Here is a 12,484-nt window from a genome sequence, read left to right as displayed (position 1 = left end):
TAAATATATAGTTCAGTCATGAAACTCTAGATGGCGCATTCTGACGGGGTGTTAACGTAACTGATGATATTCAGAGAGTTAAACGACTTGGCACAAGCTGATTGGTTCATGCTGCATATGCAGCCAATGAGCATACTGCCTTGCATTTGCTCTGCATACTGCCTTGCATGGCTGGCTAGCATTCACTTGAGATTCCTGCAGCGCACTTTCAGAGTTTTCTGAAACCCTCCACCTTCCCCAGCTCCACCTGTATAGATCTGCTACGGGGTTATTTTATATGCTGTTTGTGCAGCAGCGGTATGTCTTAAATACTCGTGGCACAGTATCGCCATGTGCATTGGCTGTAGCAAGTTCCTGTACTTGCTTGCAGCAGCAGCAATAATCTACAACTACAGCAATAACCAACAGCAGCAGCAATTCAGCAGAAGCGTAGCAGATCTGTTCCACCAAGACCAAATAAATTAACATTGTCATATCCATCACCATGCTAAAATGTTCAGAGAGTTGTCATGATTGAAATTAATCATAAGTAGTTCAGTACACTGTTAGTGCCGATAGCCTCGTGGTTAAGTGCGCTAACATATAGTGCAACTGTGGCGACCCGAGTTCGATTCCCATCTTGTGGTCCTTTGCCGATCCCGTTACTCTCTCTCTGCATAATGCTTTCCTTTCACCTCTCTACTGATTTATCGCATTAAAGGCATTAAAAAAACCTAAAAACTAAAAAAAAAAAAAAGAGTAGTTCAGCACACTTAAAACAAATCGTGATATGGACTAGTGTCTGTTAATATTAAGCTGCAAAAAGACTGTTTAAAAATGAATCGTGCATGTTCTGAATGAATGGTGCAGATGCAGTTTCGTTACTACACACATACTGAAGCGTGTGTGACGCTCGCAGGGATTTCAGCTTCTGCGTCTCATTAAACGAGGACATAAGTGCATGAACAATCTCTAGAACTGCTCTGAGAGTACTTCACGAGCATTTTACCGTTTCATTTGAATAAAACTATCATTTATCTTATACACACAGAAACTTAAAGGTCCTCATGGCAACCCGTCAAAATAAAAGTTTGGGTTAACTTGAAATTGTCAGAAATATATTACTATTGTACAGTAGAAACTTTTTTTCAAGGACTAATCACACAATATTTCTCACATTTTAATTTGAATGGTAAACCCCCTTTGTTTGCCAAAAAATAATGAGTTTAACTTTCATTTGATTAAAAGATAAATTAAATATTTTATGCCTAAAAATTAAAAATACACAACAAAAGAATTTCTGAGAAAAAAAACTTTCACAGTGCGTAAAAATACATTTGAATAAATTAAGTTGTTTTTATGCATTCAAATAATTAGACATGCTTAAACACAGAATTTTGGTAACAATAAAACAAAACGTGAGAAAATAAAACATATTTCATAGTGCCCTAAAAATGTTATTTTTGTTAAACTTTTAATAAATTAATGTTAAATTGTGTAGGTTTCATGATTTTAATTAATTAGGCATGCTTTTTGATTAATAACATTTAATTTACCCATTAAAAAGGAGCCCAGAATAATTTAGACTGAATTTGGGAAAAAATAAAACGGATTTCATAGGGTCCTAAGTAACTCAAATAACCACTCGTTCCAACTGAGGTATGCAGAAGAGCATCTCTCAACACACAACATGTCAAACAATAGGCTACAGCAGTAGAATATTGGAAAAAGGTTGAGTCTCGATTTCTGCTGCAACATTTGAATGGTAGGGTCAGAATTTGACATAAACAACATGAAACCATGAATCCATCCTGATTTGTAATAGTGATTTAGGCTGGTGGTGTAATGGTGTGGGGGATATTTTCGTCACACTTTGGGCCCCTTAGTAACAACTGAACATCGTTTCAACGCCACAGCCTACCTGACTATTGCTGCTGACTGTGCCCATTCCTTTATGACCACAATGTACCCATCAATTTGGATATAGATTTATCGGCCAACATATCGGTTATCGGCTTTCAAAAATAAAGAATAATCGGTTATCGGTATCGGCCAAAATGTTCATATCGGTGCATCCCTAATGCTTAGTGTAAGAACTGCACTGCAGTGGGTTTGTGAGTTGATGAAAATCTAATAATGAATTAAATCATAAAAATAATTGAAATGCTTGAACACTAAAAATAGAAATATTTCATTTGTTTACCTGCATGTCAGTGTGAATGTTAACCGATATTTCAGAGGACTGTAAACATGTGAATGTGTTGTTAAATTATTTCAATATTAAACTGTTTTATGTTAATGAGTATGCCTGGCAAAGACATTTGAATTATGAAGAATTAACCGCCATTGTGTGAATAAAATGTAATCATGCAATCCATAAAAAAAGTAACTGTAATCTGATTATGAGCATTTTAAAATGTAATGTACTCTTAATATTTGGAATCTAGTTATGCTCTCTGTAAGCTCAGATGGTTTGGAAGTTATTGTGGTTTATATATTCTCAAGATGTTGATTATCCTGGTCATACTTGCCTGGCTCAGGTCATTTTTTTCAAGGACAAAAACAAAAAACACAAATATTCCTAAATATTTTCCATTTGATTATATTTTCTCCTAAAGGACTGTTACATAGTTTAACGAAACAAACGAAAGAAAAAAACAAAAATGATGCGTATAACTCCTAAAAGTGAGATTAATTAACCTGGCAGCATGTAGATAGACAAATGATGTTATTGCAGAGCACATATTTGATAATTTTTAGATCCTGCACTTTTTCCAAAATGAAATGATTTTAATTCTCCGAAAATGAGTGTTATTATGATCGAAGATTATCTGGTAGTTTTTGGGTTTTGTGTTTTCTGGGATTAAAAAACAACAACACTTTTTGTTCAACAATTGTATATGTTTGATGTACGGTATCTGATCAGTAATGTGCGATCTCACACTGTTTATTAACTTCATAAGCTCCAAACATGTATTTTTAGCCATCCATTCAGAAATACTTGAATATTCTAAACCTGGTTGGCTTGTCTTCTTTTCCATCGTCTGTGGTACAGTGTACTTAGACTTCCAAGTGAATGTGTTGGTGTAGAAAAAATGGAGATGGCCATGACTCTTCCCTCTGCACACAATATCAGGATACTTTATTTTATGTTACACATGTAATTGTCCTTACCACTGAAAGAAAAGTGTGGAAATGACAACAGGGCTAAACTTGAATGTGTGTTTGGTGACAGCTGTCAGCATTTGAAAGGAAGTCAATACGTGTACACACTTATAAGTTTAAGTAGACTTGGGTATCTAAAAAGTTATCTTTTTTGCTAATAAAGGGTTCTATTTAAATTGGTTTGCCGGTGATAGGAGTTATTGTTTTTCTAACTCTTGCTTTGAGTTTTTTTTTTGTTGGTATGTACAAATTATGTAAGTTTTGCCTGTTAATTTAAAGAATAAAAATACAGGTTTTGAGTGAGCCCTCTCATTTACACATTGCATAACCACAGTTATCCACTTTAAGTAAAGCAATAAAGACAGGTTAAGTAATCATATTTATAGTTATGTACAAAGTAATATTTTAGAATGCTTAATATGCTGTACTGTTATTATAATTTATAGCTAATAATAATAATACTAATAAAAATGCAGATTACACGTTGGATATATTTAATATTAATTGTAGGTAATGTTTATTATACTTGCCATTAATGTATATATTATAATGGATGTACATTAAATCATAATTGTATTTGTAGTTATTTATAAAGTAATATTTTAGAATGCTTAATATCCATTAATAAAAACGACATTTGTAGTTTATAAAGCAATCAAGCAATTTTGATCTATTATCAAAAATTATTATTGTAGCCGTTCATAAAGCAATATTTTAGAATGCTTATCTGTTATTAATAATTATATTTGTCGTTTATAAAGTATTATTTTGGAATGCTTAATATTATATATTATTAATAAAATGCATATATATATATATAAATATTGTACATTAGATATATTTAATATTCATTAAATAGTATAATCTATATTAACATTATATTATGTTAATGCATGTATATGCATAAATATATATATATATATATATATATATATATATATATATATATATATATATATATATATATATATATATATATATATACTATACTATACTATACATGTATATATACGTAATCATAGTGTATTTATCTGTAAATAAATAAATATATGTGTTAAATACGTTTTAAAATGTCATGTAGTAGCCTATGGTATTTAAATATACAGTGCAGGAAGCCGAACTGTACCATCTGTGCGACAGAGGAGGGGTGCACTCTTTTCGCCATCCTCAAAGAACTAAGTACAAAATTGACAAAAACTGTACTCAATGTAAATTTAAAACATAAATCAGCTAGCAGTGCTGTGCCGTCGTCCAAGTGGACTATTTTTTTGGAAAAGCACATGTTGTTCATATGTTGGTTTGGTCCTAGTACCATCAGTTCTCTTTAGTGTTTGCCAATGTTGGAGGTGTAACTGGGGTCTGGCCCTGGACGAAGGTAAACTATTATTATTAAATGCGTTGTGGTTTGAAGTAGCGATGAATTCAGGACTGCACTTGAGACTGCGCTCTGTCGTTTGGTGGCAGCACAGGCAGCGTGCATCGATGAGATGTGAGGGGTATTTAGTCGTTCAGCCATGATGTCTGCACATTCCCAGCTGAGTTCAGACCGGTGGCCTGTGTGCTGGAGAGGAAGGCTGTGTTCCAAAACCCCGATCAGGGTTCGAGTTGATTTGAATGTTTAAAGGACTATAATAAATCTTGATAATCATGAGAGAGCTAAGAAAATGACAACCTCAGTGAGTGCATAGATAGACATAGAGACAACTGGAAAAAGAGTGTCCTCACTTTTGAGAGTCAGGTTCACAAAGAAAGCTGTCTTCTCATCCACTGCACTAATAAACTCCATGATGGATCCTAGTGGTCAAATGTCACTCCATTGGCTTGATGCTGATTTGCTTCCAGTCCATCATTTGTCACACTGGGTTTAATGATTGATGTCATGCATTGCATTTGATGCTTTTTTATGGTACAGGAATTATGGAAATATCAGGTGATTTAAAAAGGGTGAGTGGCCATGGAAGTGATTCAAATCTTTAGGATTAATGTAAAAGTCAAGGAAGTTTGTATAATAAATGTTTGTTTTTCCTGTAGGTGACTACAGGAAAACAAAAATACTAAATTTATGTTTTTCTTTAGTCATATGTAGAGTGTTTCATTAGCTATTTTTTCATTTCCATTTGTTTTAAACACCCTTATACTGGAACTACGAAAGACTGAAAAAGTCATTGAATTTCTCTGTTCAGAATTTTTTCAAATTATGTTCTCGTCATATTTGATAACACTTGGCAAACACTGACATGGGCATATCACTTCAAACATGAATATTTCATGAATTGTCACCGGATTAAGAGCTGATAGAATATTCATCACATTTCTCACAAATATAGCAGTGCTATTTTAGAATTATTTATATAATATTATAGGATTTATTAATATATTTTTGAATTAGCTTGTATTTTCAGTTTGCATATTAATTTTAGTTCTAGTATTTTTATTCGTTTTTTATTTTTATATTTTCATATTTCTATTTATTTTTTATTTCAATTTGAGTTTTTCATTTGAGTACTTTTAGTATATTTAGTACAAAATATTTAAAAGTCAAATTATTTCAACTTTAAAGCTTGTTTTATTTTGATTGCCAAGTTTTTATGTTTACATTTTAGGTTTGTATATTTATTTAATAATGAAAACTATTATAATAGTTGTTTTAGTTTTGGGTTTAGTTAACAGCAGCAACAATACAGTCATATTTTACTATGATTGTATCCATTTAAGTGGCTGTTGAGTTTGAATACACCTACATTATTGTTTTGAAAGTAATGCTTTCTTTTGTTGCACTTTGTCACAGCAGTTAACTTTGAGTTAAAAAAAAGTCTGTTTTAAAAAAGTTTTGACCATGTCTGTCCTGTAATGCACTGGAAAAGACATTTTGCATGTAGTCTGCAATCCTACAACCTAAATAGTTGATGTTGAGAAAGATTGTTTCATGTAAAATCATGTTTTAACAGCGATAGAGCATGGCTCAAGTGAAAGTGCAGACACCAGCCCCCTTGTCTGGACCTGGCCTGACCGCCGTTGCGCCCGCTGTGGCCATGCCCAGCCCAGGAGCTCTGGGTCTGCAGCCCACCATCAATGGCACAGTGCCAGCCACAACGCCCACCTGCCCCAGCCCTGCCTCTGGCTTTGTGGACTCCACTGTACCAGCCAGCCCATCAGGTACGCTGTGGACATGCAAGTCTGATGCATTTAGCCAGTGTAGTTTATAACGTTTATAGTGGTAATGCTCGTTTTAACCGCTAACACAAGCTGCCGTGGATGTCCTGTGTCCATTAAAGACAGTTGTGAAAGCGTTTCGGTTACTAAGCAAGTGATGTTTGGGGAAAAAAACAAAAAACCGGTGGATGTTGTGTTATGTCAGAGGGATTCTGTTTTCTGCTTAATCTAAACAAACTAAATCGAATAACCCAGTGTAATGTAAACATCTGATCATAATAGTTAACATTTATTAGTCAGTTCTGTGGAATGGCATTGTTTTAGGTTGATTTTTAATATGATTAAATGACAGAGTAAACAATTGCAGTGGGCCCAAAGCATTTGGACCATTAAAAATGTTTAAATGTGATTTGTTAGATAGCAAAATATGAAACCAGGTGCCATTATTTTAAAGATAAACAGCACAAACACACTTTTCAAGCAAAGCATTTGACAAAAAGATGTGTGTTTGTTTTTAAATGGAAACATACACTTGCATCAAAAGTTTGTGGTTCTTAAAATGTTTGATAAGAAGTCTCTTATGCTTACCTAAGCTTTTTTTATTTGATCAAAATACTGTAGAAAAACAGTAATGAATTGTAAAATATTATTACTTTTGTTTAAAATATCTGTTTTCTGTTAATATATTTAAAAATGTAATCTATTCCTGTGATGGCAAAGCTGAATTTTCAGCATCATTACTCCAGCCTTCAGTGTCACATGATCCTTCAGAAATGCTGATTTGCTGCTCATGCAATTTTTTTTTTATTATTATATTATTATTATTTTTTTTATCATTTTGAAAAGGATTGTTTAATATCTTTTGTGGAAACTGAGAGACCTTTTTCAGGATTCTTTGATGAATTGAAAGTTCAAAAGAACAATATTTATTTGAAATAGAAATCGTTTGTAACATTATAAAGGTCTTTACTGTCAAGGAATAGTTCACCCAGAAATGAAGATTGTCATCATTTACTCCCCCTCCACTCGTTCCAAACCTATATGAGTTTATTTCTACTGTTCAACACAAAAGAAGATATTTTGTAGAATGTTGGTAACCAAACAGTTGACGGTAGCCATTGACTTCCTTAGTTTTATTTTTCTATACTATGGAAGTCAGTGGCTACCATCAACTGATTAACAACATTCTTCAGAATATCTTTATGCTCAACAGAAGAAAGGTTTGGAACAACTTGAGTAAATGCTGACAGAATTGAATGCATCTTTGTGGAATGAAAGTTTCATTTCTTGAAAAATAAATCTTACTGACTCCAAACGTTTGAATGGTAGTGTATGCTGTTTTGGACTCGTATCTATAATACAGTGAAAAACCTGACATGCATTTGTTCATTCTTGCATGTGATTAAGCTGTCACTCTTTCTGACAGGCCCTCCTCAAGAAAACATGGCAAACCCTAAAGAGAAAACTCCCATGTGTTTGGTGAATGAGTTAGCCCGTTTCAACAGGATTCAACCTCAATACAAGTTGCTGAATGAGAATGGGCCAGCACATGCTAAGGTATTGTTAATGAAGGAATGTGATAAATCTAATGGGAAAATACATCCTATATATAACTTCATGATACACTAATCAGCTTTGCACATCCTGAAAGAAATACCAGTGCTTACAAGGCAGCAAAGAATATTGTAAATTTTTTGTGAGCTTAGGCTTGCTAACTGACATGCTGCATATAAGCAATGCTTTGCTCTTGTCATGAAACTGAGCACACAATAATTAACATATGGGGTTATGAATGTGGTTATAAATGGTTAAATAAATGCAACAAAGATAAAGTATGTGCAATCATATTTCAGTATGCCAATGATGGCATCATCACTGTCACTACATTTTGAATGCTAAATGCGACCCTGGAGCACAAAACCAATCTTAAGGCGCTGGGGTATATTTGTAACAATAGCCAAATATACATTGTATGGATCAAAATTATTGATTTTTCTTTTATGCCCAAAATCATTAGAATAATAAGTAAAGATCATGTTCCATGAAGATATTTTGTACATTTCCTACTGTAAATATATTAAAACTTAATTTTTGATTAGTAATATGCATAGCTAAGAACTTCATTTAGACAACTTTAAAGGCAATTTTCTCAATAGTTAGATTTTTTTTTTGCACCCTCAGATTCCAGATTTTCAAATAGTTGTATCTCGGCCAAATATTGTCCTATCCTAACCATACATCAATGGAAAGCTTATATATTCAGCTTTCAGATGTATTCAGATTTTGAAAAATTGACCCTTATGACTGGTTTTGTGGTCCAGGTTCACAAATGTTCTATAAAAGAAATTCAGTATACATTTAATTCAGTTTTAACCTTTAATGTCTTTAAAAAGGGTCACAAAGAGCAAAAATTAGACTGCATATATTACATTTAATGTAATTTATTAAATTGATTAATATAAATATTAAATATATATTTTTTAATTTTATAATATTTGTCTTGAATCAAGAAAGTCCCTCAGTTGACCCTTTTAGATCTTCTTGGAAAAGTAGGTCTATTGCTGCCAAAAGCCTAAATTTTTGCTGACTTTTTTCAACTTATTACATGGCTACTTGGCAAATAAATACATACATGGACATAAAATATTGATTTGAGTTGATGTTATTTTATTGTAGAAAACTTTCACTATGTTATAGTCTAGAAAGCAATCAGCCTAGCTGTCCTGCTGGATTGTGTGTGCAGATCTTCACGGTGCAGCTGTGCTTGGGGAACCAGATATGGGAGTCCGAAGGCAGCAGCATCAAAAAGGCTCAGCACTCTGCAGCTACCAAGGCCCTGACTGAGAGCGTTCTCCTCCGGCCTCCTCCCCGCTCACCTAAAGACGACAGCAACAGCAACCCAGGTACCAACGTGGCACAGGGACACACTGTGCTGTAAATTACAGCAGCTTTTTTCAACGGGGGTCCAGGGTGGTATTATAGGTCCACCAACTGAAAGTGTTTAACCACTATGTCCTGGTTTCACAGCAAGGTTATTTTCGTCAAAGAAAACTGAAACTAAGACTAAAACTATTGGTCAAAAAAACATTTTCGTTAACTGAAATAAAATTACAATTTCAAAATAAATGAAAAACTAAAACTAACAACAGTAACTGAAAAACGAACTAAAATAAAATAATAATTAGCAAAAATAAATAATCGTGTTCGTGATTTAATAAGCTCTCATTCTGTGCCAAAAAATCTGACCTGTGGTTGTTTAGGGAAATACCGCTTCATGCACGTGAGCTGAATCCTAAGCGGCTATTCACAGAGAATGCATTTTTGCATTTAAAAAACAAGACGTGGGAAATGAAATGGGGAAATAACTATAAAATATGAAATGAGAGATACGGGGCATACAGTAGTGTGCACCGGTGGCTCGTCTGTTCAAAAGATCCAACAAATTAATGCATTGAAAATACAGATTGACAAAAATTAAGTTTACAGAGTTTCAATGACAATTACAAAGAACAGGTTTCCTCAAATCCAGCACTGGAGGGGTCATTGTCCTGTAGCTTCAACCCTGATAAAAACTCAGCTGCTTGTAGCTTTCTAATAACTCTGAAAACCTTTACATATAAATTGCATATTTTTGGTTTTTGTTCAATTGTAAAGAATTATCTTATTTTCATTATTAAGAGGTTACAAGAGTTAACTAAACTGTGCAAACATTCAACTTTGCTAAAATTAAATGTCTTGCTTTGGTCTACACTGGAAGTGTTCCATTAACTCTGCTAAACTATAATTACTAAAACTGAAACTAAAATATATAAAAACTAAATAGAAATGTGTTCACAAAATAAAAACTAAACTAAAACTAACAAAACCATTAATGAAACGAACTAAAACTAAACTGAAATTATATTAAAATAAAAACTAATTTAAAAATTCAAAACTATAATTTCCTTGTTTCACAGACAGGGCTTAAACTAAGCCAAGATTTGGCCATAGTTCAATTAGGACAAGTGATTTTTATAAACGAGCCTTAGAAAAAACATTACTGGGGCCCGTTCTTCGTACGTCGCTTATTACATCCGAGATGAAATGTCACATCCAGGTGACAATTCATCCCGCTAATCAGGATCTGGCTAATTCGGTTCTTCGAACGCACCTGTTGTTGATGATTAGTATGGCTGGATTGAGTTATCTGAGATAATTGCGCATTCATGGGTTGGTTTAAAAGGGGCTATGTATCGATACTCGAAACCACGATCAGCAATGCAGCGATTGGCTGGCGGCAAGACAGCAACGTAATGACATCATATAATTAAAAAAGACGCCTGACGAAAAACTTGACAAATTTTTGGACTTTTATAAGGAAACAGCTTATAAACAGATTTTAAGTATCAATTCTGCTTAAAAAGATCCAATCTAATCCTGTTTACATGAAATAAGCCTGCTCCCTAGCAGGTGAAAATTTACGGACATGTTGCTATGACAGCAACTCCGGGATGAGCTTCGAAGAACCAAACAATCCAAGATCATGCCAAATCGTCAACAATCAAATGGCCCCTGGTGTGCATCTGGAGACAAAACAAAGGCACTGACATGTTTTAGGATTAATCAGTGCAAGTTTCTTTCAGTTGAAACCGCTCAGACTTGCATTTTAATCTGGGACTAGACTTAAGCCTTGTCTGTGAAATCGGGGGTATAAATATTTAACCAAATTCTAAATAGAATAAAATAAAATATTAGATGAAATTAAATGAATTCAAATAAGCTGAATCAGTAGCCAGTTCAGGATGAGAAAGTACAAACCTAATAGCCTAATTATAATTATAAACAGAATTCTTCAAATAAAAGTAAGTTAGTTAACATAAATCAGCGCGATAATCTGCTCAATCGTAGTCAGGCTGCTCCAGGTTTAAAGGCACTTCTCAAAAAACTTTTTGTTGTGCGATTTATTGGCCCAGAAATAATTGCGATAAGCGATATTATTGTCATTTTAAGACCATTTTATGCCACTTAATATAGAAGCATAATATAACCGCATAATAATGCAAGAAGGCCTACACACTTTCAAATGACAACAAACTTTTAATTCTTAAGAATATTTAGATCATGGAAATTAAGTATTCAAATATTAAATACAATTCAAAACTTAAATAAATAGTAAAAAAAAATAAAAATTCTATCGTGCTGTCAAACCGCACCCAATATAAAAGTTTTTGTTTACATAATATACATGTATATGTGTATAGTGTATACTACTAGGTTATTTTTGTGAACGAAGACGAAAACGATTTATGAAAACAATTTCGTAAACTGAAATAAAATAAAAATGTATGAGCTGTGTGGCGGTTTAGGGAAATACCTAAACTAGTTTAAAGCAGAGTCCTGCGCGGGTCCTGTTTGGTGAATTGCGATAAGCGATATTATTGTCATTTTAAGACCATTTTATGCCACTTAATATAGAAGCATAATATAACCGCATAATAATGCAAGAAGGCCTACACACTTTCAAATGACAACAAACTTTTAATTCTTAAGAATATTTAGATCATGGAAATTAAGTATTCAAATATTAAATACAATTCAAAACTTAAATAAATAGTAAAAAAAAATAAAAATTCTATCGTGCTGTCAAACCGCACCCAATATAAAAGTTTTTGTTTACATAATATACATGTATATGTGTATAGTGTATACTACAAGGCTATTTTCGTGAACGAAAACTAAAACTAAGATGAAAAAACAATTTCGTAAACTGAAATAAAATAAAAATGTATGAGCTGTGTGGCGGTTTAGGGAAATACCTAAACTAGTTTAAAGCAGAGTCCTGCACGGGTCCTGTTTGGTGAACGTGTACCAGCAGTACTTAACAGAACACTCGACCCGTTATCTGACAGCAGCACTAATTTAATTCTGTACCAGACCAGAACCTTTTGACATAAAGACTGCGAGCCACGACCCGAACCGCACCCGCATTAAATCTATTACATCAGGTAGGCAAAAAATATTTATTTTCTCATGTAACACAAGCAAACAAACCAAAATTAGGCATTCTACACTGAACAAAATTATAAACGCAACACTTTTGTTTTTGCCCCCATTTTTCATGAGCTAAACTCAAAGATCTAAGACTTTTTCTATGTACACAAAAGGCCTATTTCTCTCAAATATTGTTCACAAATCTGTGTTAGTGAGC

The 12,484-nt window shown here is 33.4% G+C and overlaps 1 pseudogene; it reads left to right on the top strand.

Moving 5' to 3' along the window:
• Window positions 1-4,433: 4,433 nt before the first annotated feature.
• LOC107589935 (double-stranded RNA-binding protein Staufen homolog 2-like) overlaps window positions 4,434-12,484 on the top strand; it is a 138,273-nt pseudogene continuing 130,222 nt past the window's right edge.

This window comes from Sinocyclocheilus grahami, unplaced genomic scaffold, assembly GCF_001515645.1.
Source record: "Sinocyclocheilus grahami isolate Dianchi unplaced genomic scaffold, SAMN03320097.WGS_v1.1 scaffold122.1, whole genome shotgun sequence".
NCBI classification, from domain to species: Eukaryota; Metazoa; Chordata; class Actinopteri; order Cypriniformes; family Cyprinidae; genus Sinocyclocheilus; species Sinocyclocheilus grahami.
The sequence above is the reverse complement of the archived record's forward strand: the minus strand, read 5'-3'. Positions and strand labels throughout refer to the sequence as shown.